General features: G+C 48.8%; 1 protein-coding gene across 2 annotated transcripts in view; it reads right to left on the bottom strand.

The window, feature by feature from the left end:
• LOC146197855 (uncharacterized) overlaps nucleotides 1–5,491 on the bottom strand; it is a 33,414-nt gene extending 27,923 nt beyond the window's left edge. The window contains exon 1 of one of the 2 annotated variants that reach the window (XM_084593114.1): nucleotides 5,153–5,491. The gene's annotated coding sequence lies outside the window, so the exon portion shown is untranslated. Of the gene's footprint in view, nucleotides 1–4,557; nucleotides 4,804–5,152 lie in introns of those variants that run through there. The other variant, XM_084593115.1, reaches the window with a different exon arrangement.
• Nucleotides 5,492–7,678: the final 2,187 nt, after the last annotated feature.

The raw sequence follows: 7,678 nt of genomic DNA on the forward strand, positions 1-7,678 counted from the left end.
GCGGACGACAGGAAGCCTTACTTTGTCTGGAGCGCCCTGCCACACAAATCGGAAAATGGCTCTGTCCATCGTTTTTTTCGTACTTGCAGGCATGTCCAGAATGCTGGCAGTGAAGCTAATTGTACTGATGAGGAGGGTACGGATAATAGTTGCCTGTGCTGTGAGAGGGCAGCGTAGCAAACACAAGTCCGTGGTCTTCCTGGCGAGTGTTTTCGGTTGCTTCCCAGTTTGTTGTTGAGGGCCCATTCTGGTCAAAGTAGAACCCAAGCATCCTAGTTTCCCGTACTACTGGGATGTCTGCAACTGCAGAAGTGCTGCTGTTCAGGCACACCCCGCTCGCAGTGCAGTAGATGCTTGTAATCTGCAGAACCCGCTGCGCTGAGTACGCGTCTGGGACAATGATTGTCACATCGTCAGCATAGCCAAAGATAGGCAGACTTGGTGGGCCGACTGGGAGCTTGGTTCTTGTGATGGAGGGGTCTGTGGCGAGGCGTTGTAACAGCGGCTCTATCGCTATTGTGTAGAGTAGCGGGGAAAGCGGGCACCCCTGCCTGACGCCCCACTCTACCATGAAATGCTCAGAGACGCGCCCCTGAATAATGACTGCCGAGCGCGGCTCGGCGTACAGTACTTGCATCATACGGACATATTCCTTGTCAATCCTGGCTTGATGCAGCTGGTTGAATAGGTATTCATGGCATAGCCTGTCAAATGCCTTCTACCGGTCCAGGGATAGTATGATGCCTCCGAGGTTGCACGATCGCAGCCAAATTAAAAGGTCTTTCATGCGAGACCATGTAGTTCCACAGATAGACCAGGCACACAGCAAGCTTGGTACAGCCCGACAATGTTGGAGAGCACGGGTGTCAGGCGCAATAACAGACATTTCGATGAAATCTTGTAGTCTGTGTTTAAAAGTGAGATGGGCCTCCATGCTGTAAGGTCCATGGCCCTGTTGCTGTCTTTGCACAATAAGGTCAAGAGCCCCTCATTCATGCTGGGGCTGAGCTTCCCTTCTCCCAGTAGAGTGTTCAATAAGTTAGTGAAAGTCGTTTTCAACAGCGGCCAGAATAGTTTATAAAAGGCGGGTGGTAGGCCATCGGTTCCTAGGCTCCTGTTCAACTTCATAGATTTAAGTGCTGCGTACAGTTCCTCGTCGGTGAGCCATGTCGCGTCCATGAGCGGCTTTTCTTCCGGGCTATGGAGGGGGAAAGAGCTCGGATTGCAGGGTTCGGCGGTATATAGTTCTTGGAAGAAGCTGCGTGCTTTCTCCATCCCTTTTTCTGGGGTGGTTGTGATAATGCCTGAGGTGGGGTTCTGCACTGCCGTCAGTGTGTTGCTTTTAGTTGCGAGGCGACGGCGCAAAAGGTGTCTTGAACACCATGCCTCGCATTCCCAGCGTTCGGCGCGCGCTGTTGCACGCAGTTTATCCCACTGTCGGTTGAGCAGGTGATGAAGCTCCTTGCGGAGTGCCACGAGCGCTGGCGCGATGCTGGGGAGCGGAAAGCACGATTATCGCATCCGAAATAATGCGGATTTCTTCGTGCTCCTCTCTTGCGACTCTCTTCCCCCACTCACGGAGGCATTCCCTCACCGCATTCTTCATCTGATCCCACTGTTCTGCATTCATGAAGAGAGATATATATCGCCTTATTGTTGAAACTGTGTCTTGTTGTATGGCTTGAATATCGAGTAGGCGCGTATTTAGTCTCCAGATCCCTTTGGCACGTGGAATGATGTCAGCAGCACACATACGCAGCACTAGAAACCGGTGGTCGCTAAGAGCTGTCGGGAATACCCAGATGGACTGTAGCGCTGAAATTATGTTGGCCGAGACATACACTCGGTCTATACGGCTTTCTAGACCACGGTCCATCCAAGTCATGCCTGCTCGGCCAGGTTGAAGCAGACGCCAGCTGTCTTTGAGGTCCAGTTCCTCAACTAGGTCTTGGAGGGCCTCGGCACCTCCATGGTCTCGTCCTATGCGTCTGGGTGTGCCGCTAAGAGATCGGCAGTCCTCTATGTGAAGGGCGCAGTTGAAGTCGCCCATGAATATGACGCGGGCTGGGCCTATGAACTTTTCTTCAGGACCTTCAAAGAAATCACGTTGTCCTGAGCGGCATGGGGCATATATGTTAATGATGCGGATGCCGTTGTTCAGGTCGGTTGATATGTAGCGGCCTGCATTATCCCGGTCGCGGCGAATTATGGACAGACTGGTATCCCGCAGGAAGATAAGTGCCACCCCCCCCCCCCCCCCCCAGATACCCTCCTTCCAAAGCTCCAATATGAACGGGTGCCAAACTGAGAATCGAAATTAGCTATCTGCTCTTGCTTGTGGATATATGTCTCTTGCAAAGCCAGGATATCGATGTTTTTGTTTCGGGCTATGTGGATAGTCTCAACTTGCTTCGCGGATGTTCCAGGTGGCCAGAACAAGTGAAAATGCCAGTGTGTAGCAACTAGGAAGGAGGGGGAAGCGCGGCCGCATCATGAGGAGTCGGGAACATCGGAAGTGGCGGCGGGCGACTCCAATGAGGAGTTGGTAAGAGTCGTCGGAGATTACAGAAACACAATCGCAATTGGTAGCGTTGCAGAGATGGCATACATGGGGTGGTTCATCGTCACTCCCGGAGTCGCTGTCGCTTGACGGCGGCGGGTTTTTGAGGAAAGCGCGCTTCGTGGGTGGTGCGCCCACCGATGATTTTGAAGATCTTGAGTCAGCCGTTTTCTTGGCCTTTTTCTTTTTGGGACTGCGTTTGCGCTTTGGACGCGCGTTGATTGCTTCCATGTCTGTTTCATCCTCCGCTGCGGCTGTGTGGTTCTTCGACGCAGCGGCGGTAGCGGCCGCGTATTGTTGCTCCTTGCCCGTGATGGCTGCTGGCCGCACGTGCCGAGCTTCAGTGCCAACATCTTCTCACGAGTTCTCTTGGGCTTCGGTAGAAGACTCAGCAATGTCCGTTTGGTTGTTGGCGGCGGACACTGGGAGCATCTCATGGGATGCTTCTGCGTTCTTCTGCTCGGTTTCCTCAGACGACGCCGTAGTGGTCGGCGCCTCCTTGCTGTCTTCTTCGGTAGCGGCATTTGAGGACGCGTCCTCCGTATTCTCATTCTGGCTCTCTACTGTGACGATCGCCGGCGGGCATGTGGGAGCGGGTTGTACCCAGTATTCCGCGGGCGCTTCTGTGTCTTCTTCATTTCCCAACATGGACGCGAACGTCCTCTTTTTGCACACTTTGATCGAGTGATCTCCACATTTGGGACACGCGGCCTTGCAAGTCTCATGGCCATACGCGTCACAACGTTCGCACTGCGGCGTGTCGCAGCTAGCTCCCATGTAGCCTTCGCAGCCGCACTTGCGGCATACTCTCCTTACTCCTTCATATTCGCATTGGATGGTCGTGTCGATCACATCCAAGAAGTTTGGAACTAGCGTTATTTCCATCTTCACGCGCCGAATCCCAGTGGTGACAAACAGGAAGCCGGCGACACTCTCCCTAGCCACGCTGACGATCTTGCCATAAGGCTTTAGCGCGTTCGTCAACTCCACATCATGGTGCTCCGAGTAGTATCCGAAGATGCGCACTAACTTTGAGCGCGTTCCCCGGTACTCAAATGTCACCGCTGTGCCTTTCACATCAACGACGGGGTCTTCTAAGAACCTCTCGACAGCTGCTCGCGTCTTGAGAAAAATCTCAAACTTCCCTCCGGTGAAGTCCTGTACTCTACCCAACAAGACCGACTGAAATACAGACCTGCACAAAAAACAGGGTCCTATGGGACCTCGTGCGCCAACTTTCGTTACCTTTCTCGTCGTTGAGGGCGCTCGGTTGACCTGTTCGTCTATCATTTTCATCATCATCAAATCACAATTTAATATAAACAAACTGTACCCAAATTAAAAAAAAAAAAGATCTTTGCCCAAGTTATACTTCTAAAATTTTGCCTTTTTGTATTTTAGCGGACAGTGTTTATTTTTATAATGTTTTTCTGTCGCCAGAAGACATACCGCGATTCCGCTTTGTGCGACGGCACTGCAGTTACTCGCTGCACATGCGCAGAACAGGTGCTTGTGCATTACAGCGTGGACAGATAAATAAACTATAACGACGAAGAAAAATGACAGAACTAATAGACCCTTCTTATTAACAGTTTTACAGTATCGCCAGGTTACCCGTAGTGTTCGTTCCCTAGCGGCGAAGGCTATGAACTAGAAGGTGCGCGCTGGAGCAGTGCTATCTGTGCAGGTCTGTATTTCAGTCGGTCTTGCTACCCAACTCCGTCTTCGAGAAGCGTTTCACCAGTATTTTGGCGAGTTCCACCGTGGTCGTGCCTTGCGGTACACGACCGAAAAAAGTAAAAAGGCTTGAGGCGCTTGGCGCCTACCATCCCGAAAAGCGCTCCGGCGTTCGCCGGATGCGTCTTTTTCACCTACGTGAGATACAAATGCCTGCGCTAACACTCAAAGTTCAAAAACAGGCCAGCTGAGCAACTCGCATCAGGCGATGTATCCGAAAAACACCAGGAGCAGCAGGTAATCCATACATGCCTACATACCCGTTGCTTCGAGGCACGTCGCACAAAAAACGGTCGTGAAGCCAGAGCCCACACAACGCACGTCCGCACAGCTCGGCGTCTCAGTGCTTTAGAAATGTTGACATTAGGGCCGTTCTGTATTCTTTTTCCTCGCTCGCTCTGCGTGCGCGCGTGCAATAACAAACACTTCGTCGTTATCACAGGGTACTTCTAATGGTATTCCCGCAATAATTTAGTCTTCATGGAGCCTGGTTGGCTCAGTACCCTTGAGCAGCTGCTGCCAGCACCGACACTATAAAATCGCATGATGCAGGGAATGTTGAGTGTATATTGATAGGGCTTTCAGTCTGGTGTGCTTGTTTTTAATGCGACACTGACAATGCACTGTCATCTGCTAGCCGTACATTTGACTGTCTCCGTCGATCTCGAGTACCTTGAGTCCCTACAAAATAATGCGTTCCAATAAATCCTGTCCAATTACAACTGAACATCAAGTGTGTCTGATAAGAAGTAAACCATGTACTGCACGATCCCCTCGAGAAGAAAAATTGCGGCCTGTGCGCACAAAATGGCTACACAGTATGCCGGATGGTAAGGAAATCTAAAGGTGGCTCACCTGCTCCAACACTTCTTCTGTGAAAACCTTCTGTAGTTTGAAAATCTCCTCCTTGGGAAATCTCACTCTGCCAATTCGCGGTTTCGCGGCATTCTAGAAGAGATTAATGATGATGCTCCACGGCTCCACTAGAGAGCCACCATAAGCCACCTTTCGCGGTCAAAATAATTTGTTTTTCCCTAACTTTGATCCTCAAAATACTTAAAACAAAAAATGTATGCATAAATTTTTAACTATCGATATATAGTTACAATGCTTGTTTTTAAACAGTTGCTGCTACTGAACTGACTGAACACCGAAACCCGAAACCGCGGAAAGTACAAGTATAGTGCCTAGAATATACTGGCTAGGGTGCCGTGCGGAGGGCTCTCTCAATGGGAGGAGGTGTCCGCGCCGGCGATGCCTTCCAACTTTGGCCGCCAGGGGCGCTGCTCATCGTAAAGGTGCCGTCGACGCCGTCGGCCGCCGGCGCGCCCTTGATTTGCCGCAGCTGCGCTGGCCGAGCCATCAGTGGGTTCGAGCGCTTTGGACGCGTCTACACTGTTCTTTTGTTTTAGTCGTTCTGTTTCTTGCATTCATATGAGATAATTAAATTTGCAACGACTAATGATGCTAAAAATAAAGCATCAGGGCAGGGAAAAGACATGTTTCGTGTCGCTTTGTCGGAGTGGCTACCGCTCGAATCAGGACTAGGTTTCTATGTTCGGTGTGCCATCGGACCCTGCGCAGCTTGCGTAGTGGAAGCGGCTGATTAAAAGACAGGACCGCAAGTTGACTTCAACGTGTGTTGTCTGCGAAAAATATTTTGAGGAGAGCTACATCAAGAGAACGTTCAAAGTGACAGTAAACGGCATCGTCAACGAGCTCGCTATAGAGATAGACCACGAATTAATCCTGAAACCGTGCCAATGCTATTCGACCATTATCCGAACTATCTTCTGCCTAAGAAGACATCTAAAAGAAAGTTGAGGAACCTCTGTGACCAACCGGCCGCTAAACGACAAAAAACGCAGTGCTGTAATGCCAGTGGTGCAGACGACAGCCATGCACGCACCGTCAAGGATGTTTGACAATATGCTTCCAAGGAGCTGGCAGCAGCTAGAAGAGCCGAGCGAGAACTCATGCCCGCAGCAGCAGACGTGCAGCTTTGAGCATCGGGATCCGTTTGACTCAGTTTACATACCTGCAACTTGGACCAAATTAACCGAAGCACCTGCTGGATCTGTAGCCTACGCGCGTTATCGAGCCTTAAAAAAAAAAAAAAAAAAAAAAAAAAAAAAAAAGAACTTTGTCACTTTGTACATAGAAAAAGTGATAACTTTTGGAAGCCTGAACGCAGTTCTGTGGACACTACAGTGTATACTCTCGGAAAAGAAAAAAACAAGCGCGTACAATACAACAATATCTAAAGCTGAAGATAGAGCTATATAGGCAGAGTGCACTGGAGGGTCTTTGTTCCGAATGTGGCCTGCAACCAGCTGATTCAGGAAGCACATATCATTCATGGGAATATATTTTGCAGAAAAAGTGTCGCTTGACCGTCAACTCTGAAGGGGTTAGCTGCGCTTAATGCAAATACCAGCGGAGGCTTACACAAGATGCGCAGAAAGAAGGAAAAAGCATGCAACTAGCCAAATAAATGCTGCAACATTTCTCGCGCTCTGAGAAGAGCTAAGAGAAAACTGGCATATGGAGCGCAGAACAAGTGGCTGTATTGAAAGCGCAAAATGAGGAGCTAATAAGCGAGTCTGTGGTTAAAGCTTTTTTTTTTTTTTTTTTTTTTTTTTTTTTAAATCCCGCGCGTGACCTAGACAATTGTGACCGTACAACAACCGCTCGGCTGCTGAAACCGCGAAGCCGAAACTGGTGAAGAAAGTAAAATTAATTATAAATTACTTAGCGGTGGTAAACGAGAAACCACGTGGAGAATTACAGGAATATCTAGCGCATCATTAGCAAGTGAAAAAAAAAATACCACCAAAAATTGGTATCAGACTACTTTAAAATTATTGCGGTGTCATATGTGCGGCCTTTCTCCAAAACCTTTAGCGGTTCATTTCTATATTTTTACTTGTTTATTGTTGCTGCGACTTTTTGCTCAAATTTTACTATATTGTAGACTTTGTAAAAAAAAAAAAAAGAATCAGTGATACAATCACCACTTTTGTTTCTTGTCTTTCCTTCTGTTACAAAAAAAAGCGCACCGCATAATAATCATTTATGTATGAAGCAACAATTAAGTGACTTCCTAATAAAACAAATGGATAAAGAGTAAGAACAGATTCAGACTGCTTGTGTTTATTGTCGAATGCGATCTTTGAAAACATAAAAAGCGCCCTTCTTTTCTGTAGCATATATGTGACGCTATAAAACGTCACTAACCTATCACCTATATCACCTTAGCAATAAGCATGACTGAATTGCAGAAACGTCGACGTAAACTATCCGAAAGCATGAGGCCCGTATTGACGTTCGTAGCACTTGACTGCGGCATCGCGATATACCATGGACCATAAGAAAAGACCG

Source organism: Amblyomma maculatum, chromosome 2, assembly GCF_055883805.1.
Source record: "Amblyomma maculatum isolate TAMU_Amacu chromosome 2, ASM5588380v1, whole genome shotgun sequence".
NCBI classification, from domain to species: Eukaryota; Metazoa; Arthropoda; class Arachnida; order Ixodida; family Ixodidae; genus Amblyomma; species Amblyomma maculatum.